Below are 25,800 nucleotides of genomic sequence, written 5' to 3'. Positions count from 1 at the left end.
CAAGACGTTCATCAGCCCCTCATCCCTCCAAGTTCAGTGTGGCGAGGGGAGGGTGTGGTAACAGACTTCTTCCTGATTCCAAAGTAGAGACTCATGCTCATGATACTTCTTCTCGATCAGGCATGGAAAAGGTTAAAACAGGAGATGTGAAAAAATCAGTTCAAGAATCCAATGCTGCAAGCCTCTTTCCATTTTTTTCAGAAGTTCAAAGTAGTGGCTTACGTGATGGAAAGTTGATACCTGTGTATACCAGCCTCATAAATTAGTAATATAACATGTCCAGCTGACCAGGATTTTTATAAACAGCTCGCTATTCCATGCCATATGACCTACCAAACAGAGAAAAACAGAACAAGTACTCTCAAGCCGACCTGCTTCTATTTGGATTGACAGAAATGTCAGCTGAAGCTCTGAAAATCCGAGTCTTACGGAGTTTAAAGCTCAGAAACGGGCTAAGCAACAACATGCAAACTTAGGTGTAACTATAAAAAATCAAACTCCTGACTGTTGTTTGTAGGTTATGGAGTTTGTAGAAAGGCCCAAGAACAACCATTTGTCTTTACTGTAATATAACCTCAAGTCTCAGATGACATCTGATTATAATCTGTGCAAACTGCTACCTGAGTGCCTGTTTTTCCAATTGAGTTGAAATGCGCATGTCCACAGTTTCTGCATCAGCTGCCCACCCCTCGTGAATTTTACAGACACACAGCAGGTGATCATTGCCTGTGTCTTGCCACACACCACCTGTGGGCCTTGGATGATTTAAACATCCATTGTATCACAGCTGAGAGACAGACAACTCCTTCCAGGCCTCGCTCAAATCTCATCTTCTTAGGGAGGTGCAAATAAAAAAATATTGCCTGCCATTCCAGTAAACAATGAATGCTGCCCACCATCAAGCCAACAGCCACTGCAGCTGCCCACAGCGGTGCATCCCGAGGGGAACTCAGGGTGGAGAGAACAGGTTCCTGGACCTGCAGAGTTTAAGATGCACATCTAAGGAATAGTTCCAGTGAGAGCAAAGGGTCTTGTCTCTTCCCATAGATAGAAAAGCACTAAAATCATTAACTCTAGATGTCTGTTTTCTGTGACTAACAGTAACCTTTGATGTTCAATCACATGTTATGTTTTCAGCGAGAACTATATAGCCTGGCTCCAGGGAATTCCCCCTTAGGACCTTTTGAAAGCATTTGCTGAGTGCTGTGCTTTTTAAGATTTTTTTTTTAATTTAAAAATTTTATGTGCTGTTATTTTTAAAAATTTATTTTTAATTAGAGGATAATTGCTCTACAGTGTTGTTGGTTTTTGCCGAACAACAGTGTGAATGAGCCATCAGTATACATAGGTCCCCTCCCTCTTGAACCTCCCTCCTACCCACCGCCATCCCATCCCTCTCGGTTGTCACAGAGCACGAGGTCGAGCTTCCTGTGTTACAGAGCAGCTTCCCACTCACTAGCTATTTTATACATGGTAATGTATGTTTCCAGAGAAGGCAATGGCACCCCACTCCAGTACTCTTGCCTGGAAAATCCCATGGACAGAGGAGCCTGGTGGGCTGCAGTCCATGGGGTCGCGAAGAGTTGGACATGACTTTCACGCATTGGAGAAGGAAATGGCAACCCACTCCAGTGTTCTTGCGCTGGAGAATCCCAGGGACGGGGGAGCCTGGTGGGCTGCCGTCTATGGGGTCGCACAGAGTCGGACACGACTGAAGTGACTTAGCAGTAGCAGCAGCAATTTATGTTTCAATGCTACTCTCTCAATTCATCCCACCATCTCCTTCTTCCCCTGCTATGCCCACAAGTCTGTTGTCCATGTCTGCTATTTTCCGAAGCACCTGGAATTTGTTTTGTTTTTGACAAATCACAAGAAATCCGTAAGAAAATCAAGGAGGGAACCCTAGTACACAGAAAACTTAGTCATTAACTGGAATGAGGCATATGCAATGTCCATATGATATCTCTGCTCAGTTGTAACAAATATACCTCAAAATGAACACAACCAACAAAATGAACACAACCAATAATAGGTTTAGTTTCTTCATGAAACCTATTTCTGTCCCATGTTCCTTGTTCCTGTTCAGTAAATAGCTTCACCAGGTGCTCAAGCCAGAAACCAAAGATATATATTTTTCCTCATCTCACTCCTCTTTATCTAGTTGCCAATAATTATTATTGAGGGTAGGAGGAGAATGGGGCGACAGAGGCTGAAATGGTGGGATAGCATCACTGATTCAATGGACATAAGTTTGAACAAACTCTGGGAGATAGTGAAGGACAGGGAAGCCTGGTGTGCTGCAGTCCATAAAGTCTCAAAGAGTTGGTCATGACTCAGTGACTGAACAACAATAATATGACTCACATATATGGAACATTTATTCTGTGCTGGGCACCATTCTAAGTTCTTTGCATATTATTAGCTCACAATCACTCCTTACCCCTCTGTGAAATGGGATCTGTTCTTTCTACCTATTGTACAGATGACAAAAGAGGTTGAGAGTCTTGCCCAAGATCACCCAGGCAGGAAGTGGCGGAGCCAAAACCCAGAACCAGGCAGGCTCACTCAAGAGGTCATGTCCTGAATGTCTGCACTCTTCAGGAAATGATTTCTGTATCAACTTCATTTATTGAAACTGAAAGTGAAAGTGAAGTCGCTTAGCCGTGTCCGACTCTTTGCAACCCCATGGACCATAGCCTACCAGGATCCTCTGTCCATGGGATTTTCCAGGCAAGAGTACTGGAGTAGGTTGCCATTTCCTTCTCCAGGGGATCTTCCTGACCCAGGGATCTAACCCAGGTCTCCCGAATCGTAGGCAGACGCTTTACCGTCTGAGCCTTCTAAAATTCGTTAGTTCCTAAACGTGGAAGCAAAAAATTTATTTTTTTATTTTTTTTATTAGTTGGAGGCTAATTACTTCACAACATTTCAGTGGGTTTTGTCATACATTGTCATGAATCAGCCATGGAGTTACACGTATTCCCCATCCCGATCCCCCCTCCCAGTTCCCTCTCCACCCGATTCCTCTGGGTCTTCCCAGTGCACCAGGCCCGAGCACTTGTCTCATGCATCCCAGCGGGGCTGGTGATCTGTTTCACCATAGATAATATACATGCTGTTCTTTCGAAACATCCCACCCTCACCTTCTCCCACAGAGTTCAAAAGTCTGTTCTGTACTTCTGTGTCTCTTTTTCTGTTTTGCATATAGGGTTATCATTACCATCTTTCTAAATTCCATATATATGTGTTAGTATGCTGTAATGTTCTCAAAAATTTTGATCATCAGAACTGTCCAGGTTCTTCATCTTCTGGATGCCAGTGGTCACAATGCAGCTTGGGTAACGGAAATACCGATGGTCAAGAAGATTGGACCATGTCTGCAGTGAACCTAGGGCTTTACTGGGAGGTTGTTCTTAAATAAAAGTTCTAACAGGACTTAATTTACCTGCGTTTTGATGTTTTTCCCTTCAAAGAGGAATATGTCAGTAAATATTAGTTTAACTGAAGACTTGATTAATCAAAGCTACATGGAAGTAGATACACTGTCATTAATACCAACAAGGCACTTTCATTGTAAACACCAATAAGAAACAGACAACTCTTCCCCCTTGGAGGCTGTATTGATCTTGGAGGCAAAGTAAGCTGGAAGGCAGAAGGCCCAAATCCTCCTCTCCTCAAATTAAATGAATCACATGCTTAAAAATAAACCACGATCCTTCTGGCACTAGTAGCGCCATCTGTAAACTGAGAATGCTAAAGGCCAATGACTTGATATTTCTGAATTAAAGTTGAAAAGAAAAAAAAAATGAATGTCATTACAAGCCTAAGACAAGATAAATACAGCTCTAGAAAGTATCACTTTCAAGTTTTAAGTTTCTCCAGTATCTAATAACCAATTATATAAGCCCACCATCCGGTCAGCATTCAAATAAGATGATTTTAAACTCCAAGGAGTGCGTTCTCAAGTCCCAGGGTGCCAGTAGAAAACAAAAGCCACAGTACCAGCCAGAAGCTATTCGAGCAAGTTCCACAGATCATATGGTCTTGGCAAGAGACAAGCACTTATTGTTGTGAGAAAACTCAAGGTCAGTACAGTACTTGCAGTCCCACTGCCCCAATGCTCCCTTCCACAAAAGATCCTAGTATCTACTGAAAAGTTGCAATTATTCCCCAGCTCGCTGTTTCAGCCTTACAGGCCACTTCTCCCACTCCAGAGAATTCGGCTAGTTTGGACATTCCTGAATAATAACCCCAAATAATGTTTTCTGGCTTACTTTTCTATGACATCCTAAAAGATAGAAAAGGCTTCCCTGGTGGCTAGTAAAGAATCCACATGTAATGCAGGAGAACACCTGCAATGCAGAAGACACATGGGTTCGATTCCTGGGTTGGGAAGATATTCTGGAGAAGGAACTGGCAACCCACTCCAGTATTCTTGCCTGGGAAATCCCAAGGACAGAGGAGACTGGTGGGCTACAGTTCATGGGATCTCAAAGAATCGGACGCGACTTAGTGACTAAACCACCAACCAACAAAAGATGGAGAAAGTAAAAAATAATAGTGTGTGTGTGCTCACTTGTGTCTGACTCTTTTGTGACCCCATGGGCTATAGCATGCCAGGCTCCTCTGTTTACAGAATTTTCCAGGCAAGAATACTCTAGTGGGTTGCCATTTCCTTCTACAGGGGATCTTCCTAACCCAGAGATTGAACCTGTGTCTCTTGCGCCTCCTGCATTGGCAGGCAGGCTCTTTACCATTGTGCCACCTGGAAAGCCCAAAATAGTAAGCTAGGAGAAATTTCAGCTTAAGTATGATTTTTAAATAAGCATTGCCAGATAAAAGTACACACTTAAGAGGAGAAGGATTCTAAATCTAACCTGATTTTTTGAGAAATACCTTTAAAATACTTAGCCAGTGTAATGCTTTCTTTGATCTATAAGGTTTCCCCCCCTTTCCCTTCCTTTGCTCTCAGTAGCCAGCTGAGACTTCTGAAATGGAGAAGTACCTCTGCTGGTCCTTGCTGGTAGATCAGAGCATGCCAGAATGAGCTCTTTCTTGCAAAAAAGACTTTTCTTGACTTTTTCTTGTAAAAGAATGTGTTGTGGATTAAAACAAGAGAAAACCACACTTGTGCACACCAGCCTGATCCTAACCACCCAGAGAGCAGCTTGGCCTCCTCTGTTAATCTTCCTGGAGATAGCCGGGTCGGCAGCGGTAGGCCAGTCCATTATCTATAATATGATCATAAATACTTATCACATCTTCTGTCAAAGAAGTCCCGTTGCTTCATAGGCATTATCTTAACACCCTCCAAATGTCTTCAAAAGGATGTTAGTCAGCTGAGAGTGAGTTAATTATAAATAGGCACGAAGTTTCTCCTTCTTGCATCTCATTAAACTACACGAAATCTCAATTCAGCTTAATATTAATACAACTGCTCTATTGGATTAGGAACTCCTAAATGACAGGCTGTGGGCTCCCATTTCCTTTATATTCCCCGGTGGGCATTAAACATTCTGGTTCTCCATAAAAAGGATGACTTTAGTTAGTCTCACTGACTCACCAACCAAACTACAAACCTAATGCACAAGCCCACCACGGGCTGGAAAGGGAGAGTCACCACCTCCAATTCCTCTGTGAACCACCAGGGTTAAAACATTTCCGCGTCATCTGCTTTCCAGAAAGGGTTTAGTGTTCTTGAGTGGTAACACATTCCCTCCCTTTGATCTGATTCCTGGGGAAAGAGAAGAGCTGGTCCCTAGTCGTTAAGGACCTAATGTGACCCATTTTAGTCTGGGAAGGGCTTTAAAGATCACTTACTTAGGAAAGGGCAAATAGGTGTCAACCCTCGGTAACTGGCTTCCTGGGGTCCTGCGCTGAGAGGCACCCCTCCCCCCCACCTCACCAGTGAGCTCCAGGGAAGCTGCTGTGATCCATGCACAAGTCTGCCACCAACCCTGGGCTCAGGAGGGGGCCAGGTACAAAGCCATGTATTTGCCCTCCCTCAGCTGACTGTATGATGAAGAGTTAGCGATTCCCAGTCTACTGTTTGCCTTAATTTAGTTTTTCAAAAAGTAGAAGTCACAGCAGTCATAAAAAAAGAAAGAAAAAAAGACAATTTTGATGTTTTTGCAACAACAGTTTTAAGGAAAATAGATGTTCCCTGAAAAAGACACTGGCAGAGGTCCTCACTGGTGTTCCCAGAGACAGTCAAAGGCAGAATTTCTAGACACATCTTCACCTACACCCTGACAAGCACCACCATTTAGAGCTTCATAGGTGAGAGGACTGAGGAGGACTGGGTGGTTTTGCTGTGGTTATATGGTTTTTGTGGTTATATGGTTCTGCGATTAGACTTCACAGGGAACCGGGAAAGAAAAGGAATAGGTTTGAGAATCACTTAAAAGGGAGCGATTCCTGGACCTCCCTGGGGGCACAGTGGATAAGAATCCGCCTGTCAATGTAGGGACATGGGTTCAATCCCTGGTCTGGGAAGATTCCGCATGTCATGGAGCAACTAAGGCCTGCTCACATCACAGTTACTGAGGCTGAGTGCTGCAACTACTGAAGTTGTGCTCCTAGAGCCTGTGCTCTGCAACAAGAGAGGCCACCACAATGAGACGCCCGCGCACCGCAACGAAGAGTAGTCCCAGCTCGCTGCAACTAGAGAGAAGCCTGCACAGCAATGAAAACCCAGTGCAACCAAAAATAAATAAAAAATTTTTAAAAAGGTGTCCAAAAAAAAGTCAGTGATTCCCAAAGCCAAAGAAAAATATTAAACAGAAAAATCAATGGGATGTTCATTTTGATGGGGAAATAAATGGAAAATCAATTTCTTGAACTTGAGCTAGCAAAGCTCTTAGATCAGTCAGTCAATAGTATTCACATGTTTTCTGCTCTGTTTCTAACAATGATGGACCAAATGGGCACACACAAGGCAAATGACATGGTTCCTTTCCCCGCAAGCTTATATAATCTCTCTGCCTCTCCCCTGAGGTGGGTTTGGATGCCAGAGGCCAGGTCAGGCCTCTGGAGAGACAGCTGGCCTCCCAACCGCCCAACATCTACTCAGCCAACTGCTCCCAGGTGAGAGGAACGTTTTTGGCAGCAACCGTAGTACACAGCAGGCAAGAGACCTTAAGAAAAGGCAAGGGAGAAGAGGCAGGCATGTGATTCTGGAGACAAATAAACACAATTAGCTATGCTAGAAACAAACTGAAAAGACTCAGTGGGAAGACTATGATTCCTTCTGCCAAGAGAGAAAACCAAAGGAAAATTCATTTTAAAAGAAACCTTTTACTTCCCCTTGGCAGCCAGAGCACCATGACAATCATATTTTCTGTGAAGTCCTTTTCATTATGGGCTTTTCCACCCTTTCAAACACTAGCACAATCAAGTTTTTTGACTGCTTTATCAATTTTGCTGCCTAAAGAGAATCCAGGAATATTTCAGGTTGATCCTTTCATACCTGGAGATGACAACTGTAAGACTTTCACAGCCTTTCTGTCTCTGTGTAACTAAATAGACCCTACCTGTAACAATGACTGGGTGATTGAATTCATTTAGAAATCAATAGTGTTGTCCCTGGGGGTCTATTTTTCTGCTTCCAGAATCCAATTCTGTAGTGGAGGATTAGCTACAGCAGAGGGGTCTAATGGCTACTCTAACAGGATTTGGTGTTTAATAGGACAGGCTCTGGAGTTAGGCAACTTGGATTTGAATCCTGACTCTGCCTTGGATGACCTTGGGCATAGAATTTAACATCTTTGTGCCTCACTGTCTTCACCTATAAAATAAGGATAAGGAGGTGCCTGACTAACAGGGTTGTTGACATTTAAAGAATTACAATAGAAGAGCCCTCTTCTTTCAGAAATTCATTCTGAAATGCTCACAGATCATGATACGAGGGTTGGGGTTTGCCTCAAAATCGTCTGAAGGTAAGGTGTATGCAGAGAAGTTGGTCATGAGTTGGTAACTGTTGAAGTTGCAGGCTGGTTGCACATGGAGGTATATTCTACCATTCTATCCGCCTCTGTCTGAAATGTTCTATAATAGTAAGTTTAAGAGAGAGAGATGATAGTACAGGTAAAACTGCTAGCATACAACATGTGCTCAACTAATGCGATCTGTCCTAGATCAGAGAAAGCCTTGAGGCTGTCGTTTCCAGGTCCAAAAGACAGGGATGCCTGCCTTTCTATAGACATGGGTGGGCTTGGGACAAGCACGGTGGCGGGTCAGGGGGTTGCAGCTGAGATCTTCACTGTCACTCTAGGCTATCCATTATTGCCCAGCATTTTCATCATCAAACCTGTTTTTTTTTTGGCTGCACTGTGAAGCGTGTGGGATCTTAGTTCCCTACCACCTGCCGTGGAAGCGCCGAGTCTTAACCATCAAGGATGTGTTGTATGCGTCTTAGTCATTAAGTCGTGTCCGACTTTTGTGATCCCATGGACTGTGTCTGCCAGGCTCCTCTGTCCATGGGATTCTCCAGGCAAGAATACTGGAGTGGGTTGCCATTTTCTTCTCCAGGGGATCTTCCCAACCCAGGAATTGAACTCAGGTCTCCTGCATTACAGGCAGATGATTTACCAACTGAGCTATGAGGGAAGCCCAACCACCAGGGAAGTCCCATCAAACCTGTTTTAAAGTGATCATTATTAGTCTTCCATGCTTTGAAAGTTTTCTAAGTGAACCACATCCATTCAATGACTCATGACCCTGGATCATTTACTCAGTTACACCTAATCTCAGGTTAGAGTTTAGAAGAGCTGGCAGGTGGCTCGAAATGAAGCTACTATCACCTGAGCTAAAAGCAAAGGATTGCCAAGTTTTGATGGTCTGTGCAGCTATTTGACACACACATATGTGGTTTTGTAGGCAAAGGAAATCATGAAAAAAAGCTCGATGCACCACCCCGAGACCCTGCCCCCTGCCCCCAGAGCCAATGCTTCCCGTAGGTTCAGGAACCACATATATAAATTTAGCAACTCCCACCTTCTGGAATCCCTTATATAGGGTGATGAGCTGAGCAGACAGGAAATCCCACCCTGGACCCATTCCAGGCTATAGATGCTTTGTAAAGGAGCCCTAAATTAAACACAAACTCATCTGCCACAGGCCCTTTCACAAATAAAAAAATCTATAACCAGCTCTGACACTTCCTAACTATAGTGACCTTCGGTGAGCCACTTTATTTCTTGTTCTCACTGGTAAACTGGGATCTCTCTCTCCTAAATTTGTTTCAAGGAGTAGAGACAATGTAAAGAAACACCGCACTGCACAATGCCTGGCACATAGGAGTCTTCTATATAGTACGTATTCTTCAAAACAGTAGGTATTTTGTGTTTCAGTATGCCTTCACGCACACATGGGTATATTATTATTATTACGTCCTTTGGATTAGGTTAATGTATCTAGACACAATGGTCCTCCAGGCCATGAGACATATCACAGCCACATAATTACAAACAGTCTAATATTTTCTTTTTCTTTCATGGGACAAAATTGTGCATGCACTTCCTGAATTAATCTGAACCTCTTCACCACAATGAGATCTGATGAATCAGTTTCTACCTGCCTGCAATGCTGCCCAGTTTCAATGAAATTCTTGGCACTTTATACCTGGACCTGTTTGTCTGGGTGACATTCTACAACTGCAGCCAATTCCAATCCCAGCATGAGTCCATGCATGTAACTAACTAATGCCACTTTATAAAGTTCTTAGGGTTCCTGGCAACTCAAGAGAACAATACTGATGCCCTCATCTTGCTTAAGTGCAGGGATCGCAAAGCTAAGATTGAACTCCTGGAATGAATCCTTTGGACAGGGTGAAATACACCATGGAGAATTTAAATTTTCTAATTCAAGAGCCATTACACTCAACATTGATTTTTACACCCTCCTCTTTTTTTCCTTCCATATTTTATACAAGCAATTTAAGTCTAAAAGGAAAATGAGATTTCACCAATAAAGTTTTATTTCTCACAAAAAGTATAACCTACAGGCAACATTTAGCAGAGTATTTCTATCCCATCTTCAAGTGGTTTGGGGAACAGTAGCCCTCTCCCAGTTTCTGTACTATGGATTGATCTTGAACCTCTTAGGAAATTCTCTTAGCCTCCAGAGAGCAGGTACTAAGAACAGGGCAAATACATAGCTTCCAGTTACTGGTGAAAAGCAACAAATTATCTGTTCCTTAAAAATTAGGATGGGGAGTGGGGAAGGAAGCTTCCTTGGTGGTCCAGTGGCTAAGACTCTGCGCTTCTGATACAGGGGGCCTGGGTTGAATCCCTGGACAGGGAAGTAGATCCCACATGCTGATTAAAGATCCTGCATGCCGAAACTAGGACCCATAAATGCCAAATAAATAAATAAAAATACTTTTAAAAAAGAATTGAGTTTTTTCTTGCTTGCTTTTCTTAATCCTGGACTACATCATCATAAGCAGAAATAAATGTCACTGCCCTTAATGCTAATATCTCAAGACCAACCAAAAACTCTTAAATCAATAATCCTAGCTCTGATTGCCTTTAGGTTCTTACAGTGCCAGGAACCAGCTCATCCTGGAAAGTGGGGAGAACTTGACTCTTCTCTGGGTGTGTTTGTCTTGAAATCTTGACATCTTCCATTACCTTTATAATAGATGAACATTCTTTATAATCATTATTAATTCACTCATTCAACAAACACTGGTCTGTTGAGGTACAGAGTCCTTCTCACATAAGAGAATAGGGACAGTTTATTAGTTATCTAGATGGCTTGGAGCTTGCACCCTCCCAGACACTCCGAGGATACACCCTAAGCCCCAGGCTTAACTCAACCTGATCATCCAACCCAGGTGACTTCCAGCAGAATGTGGTTCCCCACCTTTGGGGAAGTGGGGTTCTGAATGTCACGTGGGCTAACGTGAGGTCTTGTTCTTCCATGCTAAGCTCCTGAGTACAACCAACTGTTTGTACTTTTGTTTACACATGGCCTGAGCTTTGCTTCAGCTCTGTGCACAGGTATGAGAAAGCCTTGAGGAATCCTTTCCCCACCTGCTTCTGAAGCAGAGCATCCTCCCTTATATACTCACCTCCAAACTAACCTTCGCAAGGGCGGGAACTGCATTTGAGTTCAACATTCCATCTTTACCCATGTTCAGCATAGACCCCAGCCCTGGCAAGGCATTAATACTGATAAATGAGTGAGTGGATAAATGAACAGATGAACAAAATAGCCTTTGCTTCCCAGACTACTGCAAAGTCTCTCCAATCTCACTCCACAGGGTCAGTGTTCAGGTTCCTTCTCAGCCAGGACTACCAGGCCAGACCCAAGGATGGCCTAACCTACAGGTTGCTCAAGGGTCAACTCTATGTTTCCTGATATCAGTAGGTGTTCAGTCAATATTATTTTGATGCATTATTTGAAGTTACATCAAGGTCATGCTCCAACTACATCAGAAGAGACAGAAAGATGTGATGGACAGAGCCCTGTAGCAGTAATCAGAAGCCCTGGGTTTGAGTCCATTTTGCCCCTTTTCTCACTGTGACTTTGACAAATTTCTCTTATCTCCAGCCCCAGGTTTCCTTCATCTGTATGAAAGAAATCAATATAATGATATCTGCTTTCCACGGCTCAAAGAAGTTGTATTGACAGAACTGCAGAATTGACAGAATCACTGTATTGACAGTGAAAGTTGTATTTGACAAGCTATATAAAAGCACTTAGAAAACTGTCTAGCAGAAACACATACAGAAATATTTCAAGAGACAATTTGCCAACATTAATTAAATACTTCTAAGGCTTTAAAATAAAGTTTTTCAAACTTTTTCAATTACAGCCCTTCGGAGAGAACATATTTTACATCACAAGCAGGTGATACATTCATCATAAGACAAACATTTAACAAAACAGTACTTATGTTACTCTCATATTTAGTTTGGCTCTCTTTTCTTTCGTTTTCTTCTTTCTTCCTTTCTCTTAAATGCAGGTCATTAATTTCACAAGGTATGGTTCTGAATCTCAGGAGCATCTTAAAAAATCTGATGCCCAGGCCCTGCCCACTGAGAGTCTGAATCAACTGTCTTGGGTGGGGCCTGGGCATCTGCACTCTTAGAAAGCCCCAGGTGCTTCTATTGTACAGCCAGGACTGAGAACCACAGAACTGATGGTTTCCAGCTCACAGCTGAAAAACCACTCCATTGTTTACATCTTGGTCTGCTAAACACTCTCGGAATGTCATCCCACCCCCATCCCGCTGAGGCGCCTCTGGTTGCTTGAACAGACCACTCACTGCTCTGGCTCAAAGTGCACCAGCAAAAACACAGCAAAGCAGGAAGGTCCAAGCGGGGCCTGAGCTTCATGGGTGGCCTCCTTTGTCCTCCCCAGATGGCCAAGAAGGCCCACAAAGAGCAAAAACCTGCAGCGGACTTGGAGTGTTTCATTAAAAAGTGAAGGGACCCTCCAAGAACATTTGCTTGAGTAGAAGAGGCTAAGAGAAAGTAAAGAGAAACTGCCAGACACCAGGCCTGCTTGCTCACACAGTAGAGGAAGTTGTGCCCGTGCAGAGATAGGGGTCCCAGTAGAGCCCAGAAGACAAGTTGGGGGGTGTAGGGTTGGAGGAGGACTTTGCCACCTAGCCTTCTCCTCCTTCCAAGTGTGGAGGAGGAAACAGAGAGCTCCTCCAGCCTCAGCTGGTCTCTGCCCTCCAGAAAACGGGTCTGCAGCACTGCCCTGCTCATCTGGTTAGAAGCAACTGCAGCCCACGGCCAGCAGAACCAGAATGCAGAAGGAACCACAGACATCGGTGGTTCTGGGTCCCTGCCCTACCTACTCTTGGACACATGGATGGGATCAGGAAACCTGACCTGGATCTGTGCACCATGGGTTCAAAAGCCAAAGCTGTGTCTTAGATGCATAGTCCCAGGACTGACTAACCAGACATTCTACTACTAGTTACCATTTACTGGGCAACTCTGTGAGCTAAGTATTTTATATACACTATCCCATCTAATTGCACAACAGCACTTCAGACCTGCACTTTTAAGGAGCTCATCCAGGGTCATTCTAGAATGCTAACATGGTTGGTCCCCACCCCAGATCCCTTAATCTAGTTCAGGATCTCTCAGTACTCCTGCCATTTGAAATGAAAATGAAAGTCGCTCAGTCATGACCAACTCTTTGTGACCCCAAGAACTATATAGTCATGGAACTGTCCACGCCAGAATACTGGAATGGGTTCCTTTCTCCAGGGGATCTTCCCAACCCAGGGATCGAACCCAGGTCTCCCACATTGAGGGTGGATTCTTTACCAGTTAAGCCACCAGGGAAGCCCAAGAATACTGGAGTCGGTAGCCTATCCCTTCTTCAGTGGATCTTCCCAACCCAGGAATTGAACTGGGGTCTCCTGCATTGCAGGGGGCTTCTTTACCAGCTGAGCTACCTGGGAAATTCTTTGCTGTGAAGGGCTATCCCATGCATTATACAACATCTAGCAGCATTTCTGGCCTCTTCCCATTAGATGCCAGTAACATCTCTCCCCTTTCCAGCTATGAAAATCAAAAATATCTCCAGACATTGCCAAATATCCTGGCGGTCTGGGGATGAAAGGGATGTAAAATCATTGCCCCTGCTCCTTATTAAGAACACCTGCTCTAGTCTCAAGCACCCTGCTGTACTGTTTCCTGGGTGTAAACTACCATTCAGAACAGAGACGGAGCAAAGGCCAAATGCCACTATAGAAGGGATAAACAACAAAAATAGCCCCATCCTACAGTGATACAGTGGCCCCTCAGTGTCTATGGGGATTGCTTCCAGGATCCTCCTGGCATACCAAAATCTGTGGATGCTCAAGTCCTTTATATACAATGGCATAGTATTTGCATGTAACCTACCCACATCCATCCACATACTTTAAAACATCTCTAGATTACTTATATTACCTAATACAATGTAAATGTTATGTGAATAGCTGTAAATACAACGTAACTGTTTTGTGTAAAATAAATGCTGTGTAAGTAGTTGCCTGGGCATGACAAGTTCAAGCTTTGTTTTCTGGAATTTTCTGGGATTTTTTAAACTTTTTGTTTTATATTGGGATATAGACTATTATAGTCTATATATGATAGATATATGTGATAGTTTCAGGTGAACTGAGAAGGGATTTAGCCATACATTACATGTATTCATGCTCCCCCAAAATTCCCCTGGGATATTTTTTTCCCTAACTATTTTCTGACATTTATTTCAACTGACATTTTAAGGCTAGACAAGAAAAATTTAAACATAAAATTTTTCTCTGCCCTTTGGCCTCCTCCCTCCCATCCACTTGTCATTGTACATCTGCATTATGCATTAACCAGATTCTCCAATGGCAGAAATATCTGCTCAATCAGAAAGATCACCTGTGCTTCTTCTGGCAATCACATAACTCTTTAGAGGATAAAATTCCTTTGTCAGTCCTTAAGAAGTCATGATAACTCACCTTCATCTTCTACCTGTAGACATCTTCGGTGAGCTTTATGTACAATACCAATATATCATTTCCCTTAAATATAGCAACTGCTATAGAATAGACTGGTCAGAGAACCTGGGGAGATACTGGGTCACACCTAATGGAAGCTCTTCACTTAAATACTTACTTATGACCTTATTAATGCCACTAGCTGCATTACTTGTATTCCTCCTATTGAAGAAGATGATTGTTTCTTGCATGACCAAATGTGTGGCCAAGGCTCTGGTAAAATTAATGATGATTAGGTGACTTGAAGTGATTGATGAAATATACGATTCTATAAGATCAATGACTATAATAGTGTAACTCTAGATGTGGGAAGAAGCAACAAGAGGGAACCATTTCCCAGACCATATTACAGGCTGGCCAGAGGATTTGGCTACTTAACAGAGTCTTGTCCACTAAGAGCACATTGAGAAGCCTATTAAAGAAATCCTTGCCCAACCTGGGAAGGAGCATTCCTAGCATCACAAGACAAAGTGGTCACAAAATGCCTCCCAAATCCTGGTCAAAATTAAGACTGAAAAGGAGGGGATTGTAAAAATAAAGAAGGTTGCCTACCATCAATTCTACAAGGATTAAGTCATCAGCCACTGTGGTCACTGACCTATGCAGTACACCTTGAAAGGAATTCAGGGCAAAGATCAAGATGAGGCATTTTGTGCTACAGGAAAACAGAAATTGGCCCTCAAATGGTTAAGATATTTTCAGGAGAAAATTTTATGAATCCAGTTTCTAGAATCTTCCCATATTTACAGAGGCACTAAAACCATCAACTAAGACACCTGTTCCTTGCAGACAGCAATAACTCTACCAATATGTGTGCTTGATTGCATGTACCCCCTTGTCCAAAGTCACATCTAGACTGGCCACAACCTTTACCTCTTCGGAATAGTTCTCAGACCTCTCTGAGAGACTGTCTCCCAGGTTATAATCCTCAGGTTGATTGAAAAAATGTTCCATTTCTTTCTTAGATTGACTATGGATTAATTTTTTCATTGAAATTTCCATCCTTGATTGGTTGAACCTGAGGATGTAGACTCCATCTCCCCACACCAGCCCCCATAGAGAAGGCAGACTGTCTATCACTTTACAATTCACTAAGTAATTTTAGAGCCCTTACTTCCCTTTATGGCATCTGAGTACATAGCAGGATCTAATCCTGAAAGAATTAATCCACATCAAAAAATATAAACACTATTGAGAGATCCATATATTTAGCCTTCTCCAAGAAATTGAGGAAAAGGAACATGTAGTGAAATTCATATTAATCCTTAGCCCTGTAAGCCATTAGGAGAAAAAAAAAAACAAAAAACAACTCTTGCTAATGCATTGTCCTAAGTAAAAGGGCACATTATGTGAACTTCTGGAGGAAAAAATCTGTTCCTTATACCTCGTCTCCTGCACATACTTCACTGAAACACAGAGAATTCTCACTAAATGTTGAACATTTTATGAAACAGCTATTGCATAGTAACCATAAATTATTTCATTAAAATTAAGCTAAAATTAACTGTATAGAGTAAAATTCATAAATTTGCAAAAACTGACTGTTGGTATTTACGAAAGGGCTGAGAATGCAGTGCCAGGTTTTTCCTCTCAATCACTTAAAAAAAAAAACAAAACTCCAATTTAATTGAAACAAACATTCCCCAGAATCATCCCTTTCAATATATGAGAACTAGAGCTATGTTGTTAGAAAAATATTTCATTGGATCAGGGAGAAAATTATAGGAGAAGCTTTTAAACAATTTTCCTTCAGCTTTTTACCAAACTGTACACCTAATACACAATCAAAACTGGACTTTTTGTATTTTAAAATACGTGCATGCTCAGTTGCTAAATCGTGTCAGACTCTTTGCAACCCCATGGACTATAGCCTGTAGGTTCCTCTTGTCCAAGGGATTTTCTAGGCAAGAATACTGGAGTGGGTTGCCATTTCCTTCTCCAGGGCATCTTTCTGACCCAGGGATTGAACTGGAGTCTCCTGCTTGGCAGGTGGATCCTTTACCTCTGGGAAGCCCAATAGGAATTCAAAATAAAGTAGCTAGCTATGGTTGCTGTTAAGGTCACTCTTAAAAATCTCCTGAGAGGACAGGTTCATTTGCAAAGCCCAGCCAAAGGGACTATCATTACATGGAAATTATAAATTTTTACATGGTTTAAAATGAATTTTAATATAATATGATCAATAAGCACTCTTAATAACACAAAGAGCTGGACTCTATGGAGCACTGATTATGTAAGGGACACTGACCTCAGGGATCAGTGAAGGGACACACACAAATCTTACTTCATCTTCATCACAGCCCCATGAGATACCTGCTCATCATATCTTCATGTTAGGGTAAGAAAATGGAGGCCAAAAGAGATGAATAATTTGTCCAAGATCATAGTTAAATCAAGATTCAAGCTACAGCTGTATTGAAAGTTTAGGTTATACAACCTGAGGGGAAAAAATGGAATTTAGGGAAACAAAGGTAGAAAAGGGATATGTTAATTTTTCATGCAATGTGCTATGGAATCCCAAAACTAAAATGGATTTTCAGAAATCATTCTCTTCCCCTTGACTCTATATAGATCTTTTCATATAAAAACTTAGGTATCAGGCATTTAATGACCAATAGGGTATGACTTTCTGACTACCTTTTTTGCTGGAAGAAACAAGTCTTTTGCTCATTTTGCTCTCGGTAAGAAATGCAAGGGGATGGAAACTGCCTGATACAGAGGGCATGGAAGGGGAAAAGAAAGGCTTATTTTCTCCAACCCCATAAGCTAGAAGGTGTTGGTGCATGTTAAGTGACCTCGGTTGTGTCCGACTCTTTACAACCCTATGGACTTTAGCCCGCCATGCTCCTCTGTTCATGGGATTCTCCAAGCAAGAATACTGGAGTGGGTTGCCACTTCCTTCTCTAGGACCAGTTTTTTTTTTTTTTTTAACACATGCACCAGAGCACAAACAACCAAATGAAGGCTGCATTTCAAAGCAACTACTTTACAATCCTAAACACATACTCTTTACTGGATGACCCCTGTAGAACTGCCAGTCCTTCAAGAGGACTTTCATTACTTTAATGGACATACTTCCTATAACAACCCCAATTCTCCACCAAAGTTGGCTCCACACAAGCGTTTGGCTGTTTCCCAACTGCGGAAGGTTTGCCATCACAGAGGCAATTCAGTCAACGTGTTGCCAACTCTGAAGGCAACTCCAAAGCAGGGCTCCAAAATTATTCTCGGCAATGACAGCATCACTAGAATTAGTACACAGCTTGCCATGATGAGGGGTGAGGAAGAAAGGGTGAAACACGAATTTACTTGAATGTATAAACACTTAGGTACTTATTCTAACATTTGGATAAAGAATTGGAAGAATCAGCTAGCTATATGTCCAAGTGAATAAATATGCTACCGCAATAATGATAATGCAGATTTTGGTGCAAGGTTCTGACCACTCCCTAATGGAAAAAAAAAAAGTCCTGAAATGATACCTGTGAAATCGAATAGATCACTTTACCGTTAACTTGCATACTTACTGATGAGCTTTCCTCTTGATGAAGGAAAAAAAAAAAAAAAAAAAGGCCCAACATATTAAAAAGTGAAAAGTGTTATTCACTAAGTTGTGTACTGTGTACAACTCTTTGTGAACTCATGGACTGTAGTGTCAGGCTCCTCTGTCCATGGGACTTCCCAGGCAAGAATAATGGAGTGGGTAGCTATCCTTTTCTCTAGGGAATCTTCTTCACCCAGGGATCAAACCCAGATCTCCTGCATTGCAGGCAGATTCTTTACCATCTGAGCCAAATACTAGATGCCAAAAGTCTTTGGTCCTCCCAGGAAGCTTAAATCTCAGCGTATATTAGAAAATGGACCTATATCTACAGCAGAAAAGAAAAGGAGTAGAGTGCATTCCCTCCCCCTTCCACTGCCCCTTAAAGCCCAGGAACCTCCGCAGGGAGAAATCTATTTAACAGGATTCCCAAGACCCTAGGTCTTCCTGAATTAGTTGTTATATCAAATAATTAAGCTAATTACCACACATAATTAACCATATAAAATACATTAATATAAGATGTCAATATTATTTAACTAGTAAAAGAGAGCCAGACACCTACAACAAACAGGGGGAAAAAAAAAAAAGATAAACCAGACAGTGCTCTGGTCATTTGTTTATATTCAGACAGACTCTAGAATGCCCATTCCCTGAGGTCCTGAGCAGGCTAGCGCCCCACCAGGTGACCTGGTCAAGGGTGCAGCAACTCAGGGGTGGGTCCAGGCTGTGGATATCCTAAGAGGGTAGTCAAGGGCAGTCCACCTTCCATGCAGGTTAACTCCTATTCACTCCACTAAAAGGAGCCCTGCCAACAGAAGCAATCCAAAAGTATAATACTCGTGTTTACTAGACTGTGGAATGCAATGCATTTGTGGGCGGTTCGTGTGTATGTGTGTACGCCGGAACCTTCCTGATTTTCCTCCAGTTTTTACTCAGAAACAACCTCTCACAAAGTACAAAAGAGGAGGAAGCAAGCAGCACATGTGGATCTAAAAATTACATACACTTTTATTATGAGTTGCACACACACACACAGAGGTAGAGCTTACCCATACAATTTGAAAACGCACTCCAGAGCTATTCTGAGCTATAAGCCCAGACTCTTCTCATCGGATCCCTGGGCAAAATCACTTCTAACCCAGCTCAGAAATATGAGATGCAACCCTAAGCCTGTCCAGTCCAGGGGTCTCCCTTTTGTGAGTCTGTGCCTGAGGGCCCACAGATGCTTAGGGCACTGCGGTGCCCACGCAGGTCTGCCAGGTGCGCCCCTCTCTGGTCCCCCTGCCGAAGTTGCCAACACTGCCCGAGCTCGCTAGGTGGAGGGTCCCAACCCAGCTCCGTCCAGGGTGGCCTTTCTTGCTCCCTCGAGTGGGTGTCCTCTTGAGATGGCCATGACCCCACCGAGTGGGCTGCGTCCCCTAGGCCGAGATGTTCCCTGAGTGCCCGCCCTACAGCTCCTCCGGCCACCTCGGACCCCCGCCGCGGCATTCTAGCTCTCCAGTCCCCCATCCTCCAGAACACAACCCCGGTTCTCCGCACAGCTCCGCTCCCCGCGCCCGCCCTTTCGGCGAAACCCCCTCCATCCTTCCCGGGAGAAGTCACTCTCGTCGCCCCACCCTCCCCTGTCCGGGGCTCCCCCCCTGGGGCTTCTCTCCCGCCCCGCCCGCCTCGGGCTTCCTCTCTCTGCACTCCCTTCCCGGGTTCTGCTCCTCTCCGCCCTGCGGAGGGCGCCCCGAGAAGGCCGACTGGGTAGCCCTCATTCCGCACCCCTGGGGACCTCTCCAACCTCAGGATCCTAACCCTGTAGTCCTCCAGGATCGGGTTTCGGGACGCCCCAACTTCGAGTCCCTGACCCTCTGCCTCGCCTGCAGGGCTCCTGGGCGCCCCAGCACCGGGGGCATGTTGACTCCCGGCCCCCGGGCTCCTCCCCTACCTCGCGAAGCTCCTCCGGGGGCCCCCACGGTCGCGATCTTGACATCCCGGCGCTTGCGCCCGGGGGCTCCCCAACAGCCGGGTCCTGACCCGCCTCCCTCCGCGCACCGCGCCGCCAGCCCAGGGACTCACCGGCAGCGGCGGCCGAGCCCGTGCACGCAGCCCAGCCCGCACTCCCGGCCCAAGATCCCGCTCCCAGCTTCTTGCAGGCGGCGGTGACTGCGGCCAGCGCGGGTCGGAGGAGCGGCGGGGAAGAGGGGCCAGCCGGGGGCGGGCTCCGCCCGGCTCCGCCCCTTCCCGGCCCGGGGGCGGGATGCGCAGACCCGCGCACCCACCGCCGCCGCGGGTGCCGCGGGCGAGGAAGTTGACTTACGCCTCTTCCTTCCAGCCGGGGGTCAGGCCCGCAAGGCCCCCTTTCGGCGGCTGAAGGCCCGAGGGGACAGGAGGAAAAGACACTAGTCAGCCTCTGTCCTGTTCTTTCCGGGGGTGGGGTGGGGCGGGGGCGGGGGTGGGGGGGGGGGCACTGCAGAAGTCTTTCCGGAGAGGGAAAAGCAACAAACTTCATCTTTTAAGACAGAATCCAATCTACTCTTAACCACCCAGATCTGCACATTCAGGGTCATTCTGCCCATGAAATCATGTTATGACTTGCCAAGGAGGGCGGCTGTCGACACACACTTTCACACCCCTGAGATCCATCCTCTAAGGACTCCCCTGTGACTTACGCAACATACAAACACACCTCTTACCCTGACAGGACGTCACTCACTTCTATACCCCCATCTCCTCTAGCAGGTTGCGATAACCATGACCTACGTACACAAGGGATGGAGTGGAGGTGGTCAGGAAAGGAATTTCCACGTTTGGTCCTCCTCGGACTTGTCCCGTCCCCGCATTGCTGTCCACATTTTACCATAAGGAAAATGCACTTGAGATATTGGAGCACTGGGGAGCTTGGTGGTCCGGTGGTTAAGACTCCTTGCTCCCAATGCAGGAGAGCGGGATACATCCCTGGTCAGGAAACTAGATCCCACATGCCACAACTAAGACCTGGTGCAGTCAAAAAAAAGAAGAAAGAAAGAAAAGATATAGGAGCATCAATTAACAAATCATATTGGCTTTGCTGTTAAAAAATCAGCCTTCATTATCATTATCTGGACAAAAGAAATAGAGACTCTTCAGATCCTGGGAAGATGACCTGCATTAGTGTTACTCTAAGAGATTCCTTTAATTCACTTCATTACTCTTTTGAGACAGGCAGGCCCAACTCCTGTTTGTTGAAACCTGGCACTTTTCCATTATATACCCTATGAAACGACCTATAGGTGGAATCTAAAAAAAAAAAAAATACAAAGTATTTGCAAAACAGAAACAGACTCACAGGCATAGAGAACAGACTTGTTCTGGATAGGCTATGGGATTAAGGGAGTCAAACTACTGTGTGTAAAAATAGATAAGCAATAAAGATATGCTGTATAGCACAGGAAATTATAGCCATTATCTTATAATAACTTACAACAGAATAAATTCTGCAAAGATACTTAATCACTATGCTGTACCCCTGAAACAAATGTAATATTGTAAATCAACTGTACTTCAATTTAAAAAATTGAGGTCAATCTAAAAAGAAATAATAAAACTTGCTTTCCTAAATACACATAACATTAAATTTAAAACATTTTAACTGTGGTAAAATATGCATAATATCCCTGGAGGAGGGACTGGCAACCCACTCCAGTATTCTCGCCTGGAGAATTTCAGAGGCAGAGGAACCTGGAGGGCTCCAGTCCATAGGGTTGCAGAGTCAGACAGGACTGAATCGACTTAACACCTCATGCATAATATAAAATTAACCACCTTAATCATTTTTTTAAATGTACAGTTCATTACTATTAAGTACTTTCAGGACTTCCCTGGTGGTCCAGTGGCTAAGAATCCACGTTGCAATGCAGGGGCCATGGCTTCCACACTTGGTTGGGGAACTAAGAGCCCGTATGCCATGGAGCAACTAAGCCTGCCAGCCACAGCTACTGAAGCCCCTGTAATCTGGAGCCTACGTACTCTGGAGGCTGAGCACCGCAACTAGAGTCCCTGCACTACAAGCAAAGATCCCACCCAGCCAGATAAATAAAACACATAAATACTAAAAAAACTACTTGCATCTCATACTGGCTCCTTTCATTTCCTACTCTGAGATGATGTCTCACTTCGATTTGGGCAGTACAAGTGACACTTCTGTAACTCTGGAAAAAAGAATGACCTTATTATTTTCGAATCATTGTAAGAGGCTCTTGGATCTTTCATAAAAGGGATGACATAAAATTCATACGTTAAGCCAAGAAAACTTTAAGCATAAAACTTTTTCTCTGCCCTTTGGCCTCCTCCCTCCCCTCTACCATTCATTGGGCAATGGCATTCTGCATTAGCCAGACTGCCCAGTGGCAGAAATACCTGCTCAGACATAAACATCAATTGTTCTTCTTTGGATGCCAACCACGTAAGTCCTCAAAAGATAACATTCCTTTGTCAGTCCTTCAGGGGTCATCATAATCTTCCACTCACCTCGTACCTGCAGACATCTTTGGTGAACTTTGAGTATGATAACAACATATCATTTCCCTTAAAGATAGTGATGGATGCAAAACAGACTGGTCAGCGATCTGGGGAGATACCGGGCCACGCCTACTGGGAGCTCTTCACTTAAATACTTATTTATGACCTTATCAATACTACTAACTATATTACTTTTATTCTGCTTATTGAGGAGCCTGGCGGGCTACAGTCCATGCGGTCACAAAGAGTTGGACATGACTGAGCGACTTAGCACAGCACACTGTACAAGATGATTGTTCCTGGCATTACTAGATGTGTAATGATGATTAGCTGACTTCAAACGATTGATCAAAGATACAGTTTTATAAGATCAATGTATATGTAACTCTAGATGTAGGGAGGGGCTTCCCATGGGGTGCTTGTTGTACAGAACAGAAGACATAAGAGATGTGTGTTCCATCCCTGGGTTGGGAGGATCCCCTGAAGAAGGCCATGGCAACCCACTCCAGTATTCTTGCCTGGAGAATCCCATGGAGAGAGAAGCCTGGTGGGTTATAGTCCATAGGGTCACACAGAGTTGGACACGAGTGAAGTGACTTCACTCTTTGTGACCCCACAGACTCTGTAGCCCACCAGGCTCCTCTGTCCATGAGATTCTCCAGGCAAGAATACTGGAGTGGGTTGCCATTCCCTTCTCCAGGGGATCTTTTCCACCTAAGGATTGAACTCGTGTTTCTTATGTCTATTGCATTGGTAGATGGGTTCTTTACCACTAGTGCCACCCAGAAAGGCCCAATCTCTCTTCTAGGTAAATATTAATAGTTCCTGATTGAAGAGTTACCAATGGCAAACTTAAAAAAATGATAAAGTGACCAAGCAGGAAAAGTTCATATTATTAATAACAGGATATGAATTGCTAAACCCCAGCAATATTGGATGTGTACACATGTTGATTTTAACATTTGTTCTGAAATGAGACTTGAATGTATGTAATTGGATTGTATATAGTTGGATCATGGTAATTAAATGGCAAATTAACCTGTGGGTATTAAAATACGAAGCCTTCTCTCACTCTTCAGCAGAAATTTGTAACTAAAGGAACTTTGTAACTGGTGGTCCTGTCGCTAAGACTCTGTACTTCCAATGCATGGGAACTGGTTCGATCCCTGGTCAGGGAACTAGATCCCACATGCCTCAACCAAAAATTCCTTCATGCCACAACTAAGACCCAGAGCAGCTAAATAAATAAATATTTAAAAAAGAAAGAAAGAAAGTTGCATCTAAGAAGGCTTAAAGTAAATGGCCCAGATGGTTCCCATCTTCAAAGGTCCTGAAAATTGTGTTTCTTTCATTCACTTTGCTCCTAATTCTTAATCATTTTATCCTGGGAAGGGAGGCAGGGGAGGGGGATGGGAAAGTCAGAACAATTAAACTTCAAAGACTGATGTCAAAAATTTTGAGAAGTAAATGTTTTCCAGTCTATCCAACTCTGATTCAATCCAGACTGGGTGCTGAAGGAAGATTTTGGAGGGAAATTTCTCAGAATTTATGGCTAGAAAAGGAAAGCCATGTGAACTTACCCAGGATGGAAAACTGATGTTGAACCTTTGGACTTTGCCACTCCCTCGTTGGTGTGTTGCTAGGGAAGGTATTAATACACACCCTCTCATAGCTCATTTTGCTCAATCATCTATCATCTAAATTAGGCTGATGAGCAAAGCCATGCAGCATCCTCTGTTGAACAGCTGAGACTCAGAGTCCCGTGCTGTGGCAGTGTGTTCAGTCCATAACATTTTAGCTGATTTCTGTCTGGAGGACTTATCCTGGCTCTCAGTTCCTTCAAATAGGATGAAAGATGAAAAGGGCAATCTTGGACAAGCAGGGTAACAATTGCATTATTCATACTTGATTCTGGCTTGGTTTCAGAGTTTTAATGATTTAATAAAGAAAAACAAAGTCAATACATCAATTGACCAGTTTAATTCAGCTGGTGTTTACTGAATCTCTTTTTACATCTTAGCGGGAAGCTAGAGGGAAGAACTGACCTGTCCAGATGAGACTGGTATGGGGCAGATAATTTGGAATCTTCTCCATATTTATGCCTCTCTGAAAGAGCTCAGGGACCTGGGTGTTGGGCCAGGTTTAAAGCTTTCAGTTTGGTTGAGGGTGACCTTTGGTCTAATGAGACATAGCATCTTTTTCTTTTTTTGAGACATAGCATCTTGAGCTGACTTTTTACTTTGTTACCTCATTTTTAAATTCCCTATCTACTTCTTTAGCGCCTCCACTGGACTGTAAGTTTCTAGAGAACAAGGTTTATGGACATGCTATTAATTGCCAAACTCATGTTACCTAACACATAGTACAGGCTTGAAAAATATTGCTGAATAAATGAACTAACATGCGTGCTATGTCGCTTCAGTCGTGTCCAACTCTGTGGATTCCATGGACTGTAACCCGCCAGACTTCTCTGTCCATGGGATCCTCTAGGCAAGAATACTGGAATGGGTTGCAATTCCCGACCCAGGAATGGAACCCATGTCTCTTATGTCTCCTGCATTGGCAGGTGGGTTCTTTACCACTAGAACCACCTGGGAAGCCATGGATACTTAGCATATCTGGAATTCGGTCCATGATCATTTACTCCAGAACCCTTAGAGGATGCTAAAACAATCTAGGAATGAACTAGAAGAGCAAGTGCCCCAGGCATGAAAAAAACAATTGAGGAGAAACACGTTCCTATCTAGGAGAGAGGGAGAAAGAAGGACAAAGGATTAACAGAGTTAATTCTGAATACTTAGTAGGATGTGCTACAGAAAAGACAGCTCTTTTTTTTTTTTTTTAAGTGTCGAACAGAACTGAAGTAAAGTGACATGTAGGCATGTAGCCTTTGGAAGGAACATCCAGAAGAATTCCAACTAAAACAAAAATCTCCTCCTTCGTGCCCTCCCAACTAAGTTGAATTTCTCTCATTACTCTTCCTACCAGCCTGGAATCCTTCAGCTCTGAGGACAACAGGGAGGAACCTGAAAGCCACTCAGGTGCAGGATCCAACTTCATCAGGCCTGTCTCTCTAAACACTCTTGAGAGACTACAAGAATGATGGAGTCTTGGTAATGCCAACCAAAATTTCTAGCAGGAAGTTTACAAGGTAGGTAGTCCGTGGGTAAGATATAATGGCTGAGGGAGGCCTGACCAAATTAACAAGGGTCCGTGCATGAGACGGAATACTGCAGTCTTCAAAAATTGCAGGGACATCAGAGAAACA

The 25,800-nt window shown here is 43.8% G+C and overlaps 1 protein-coding gene across 3 annotated transcripts in view; it reads right to left on the bottom strand.

Moving 5' to 3' along the window:
- Positions 1–20,945, bottom strand: part of PAQR8 (progestin and adipoQ receptor family member 8) — a 37,271-nt gene extending 16,326 nt beyond the window's left edge. The window contains exon 1 of one of the 3 annotated variants that reach the window (XM_061146906.1): positions 20,800–20,945. The gene's annotated coding sequence lies outside the window, so the exon portion shown is untranslated. Of the gene's footprint in view, positions 1–19,980; positions 20,059–20,111; positions 20,241–20,799 lie in introns of those variants that run through there. The other 2 variants (XM_061146903.1, XM_061146905.1) reach the window with 2 other exon arrangements.
- Between the last annotated feature and the right edge of the window lie 4,855 nt (positions 20,946–25,800).

Source organism: Dama dama, chromosome 7 (genome assembly GCF_033118175.1).
Source record: "Dama dama isolate Ldn47 chromosome 7, ASM3311817v1, whole genome shotgun sequence".
NCBI classification, from domain to species: domain Eukaryota; kingdom Metazoa; phylum Chordata; class Mammalia; order Artiodactyla; family Cervidae; genus Dama; species Dama dama.
This window is presented reverse-complemented; position numbering and strand designations above follow the sequence as displayed.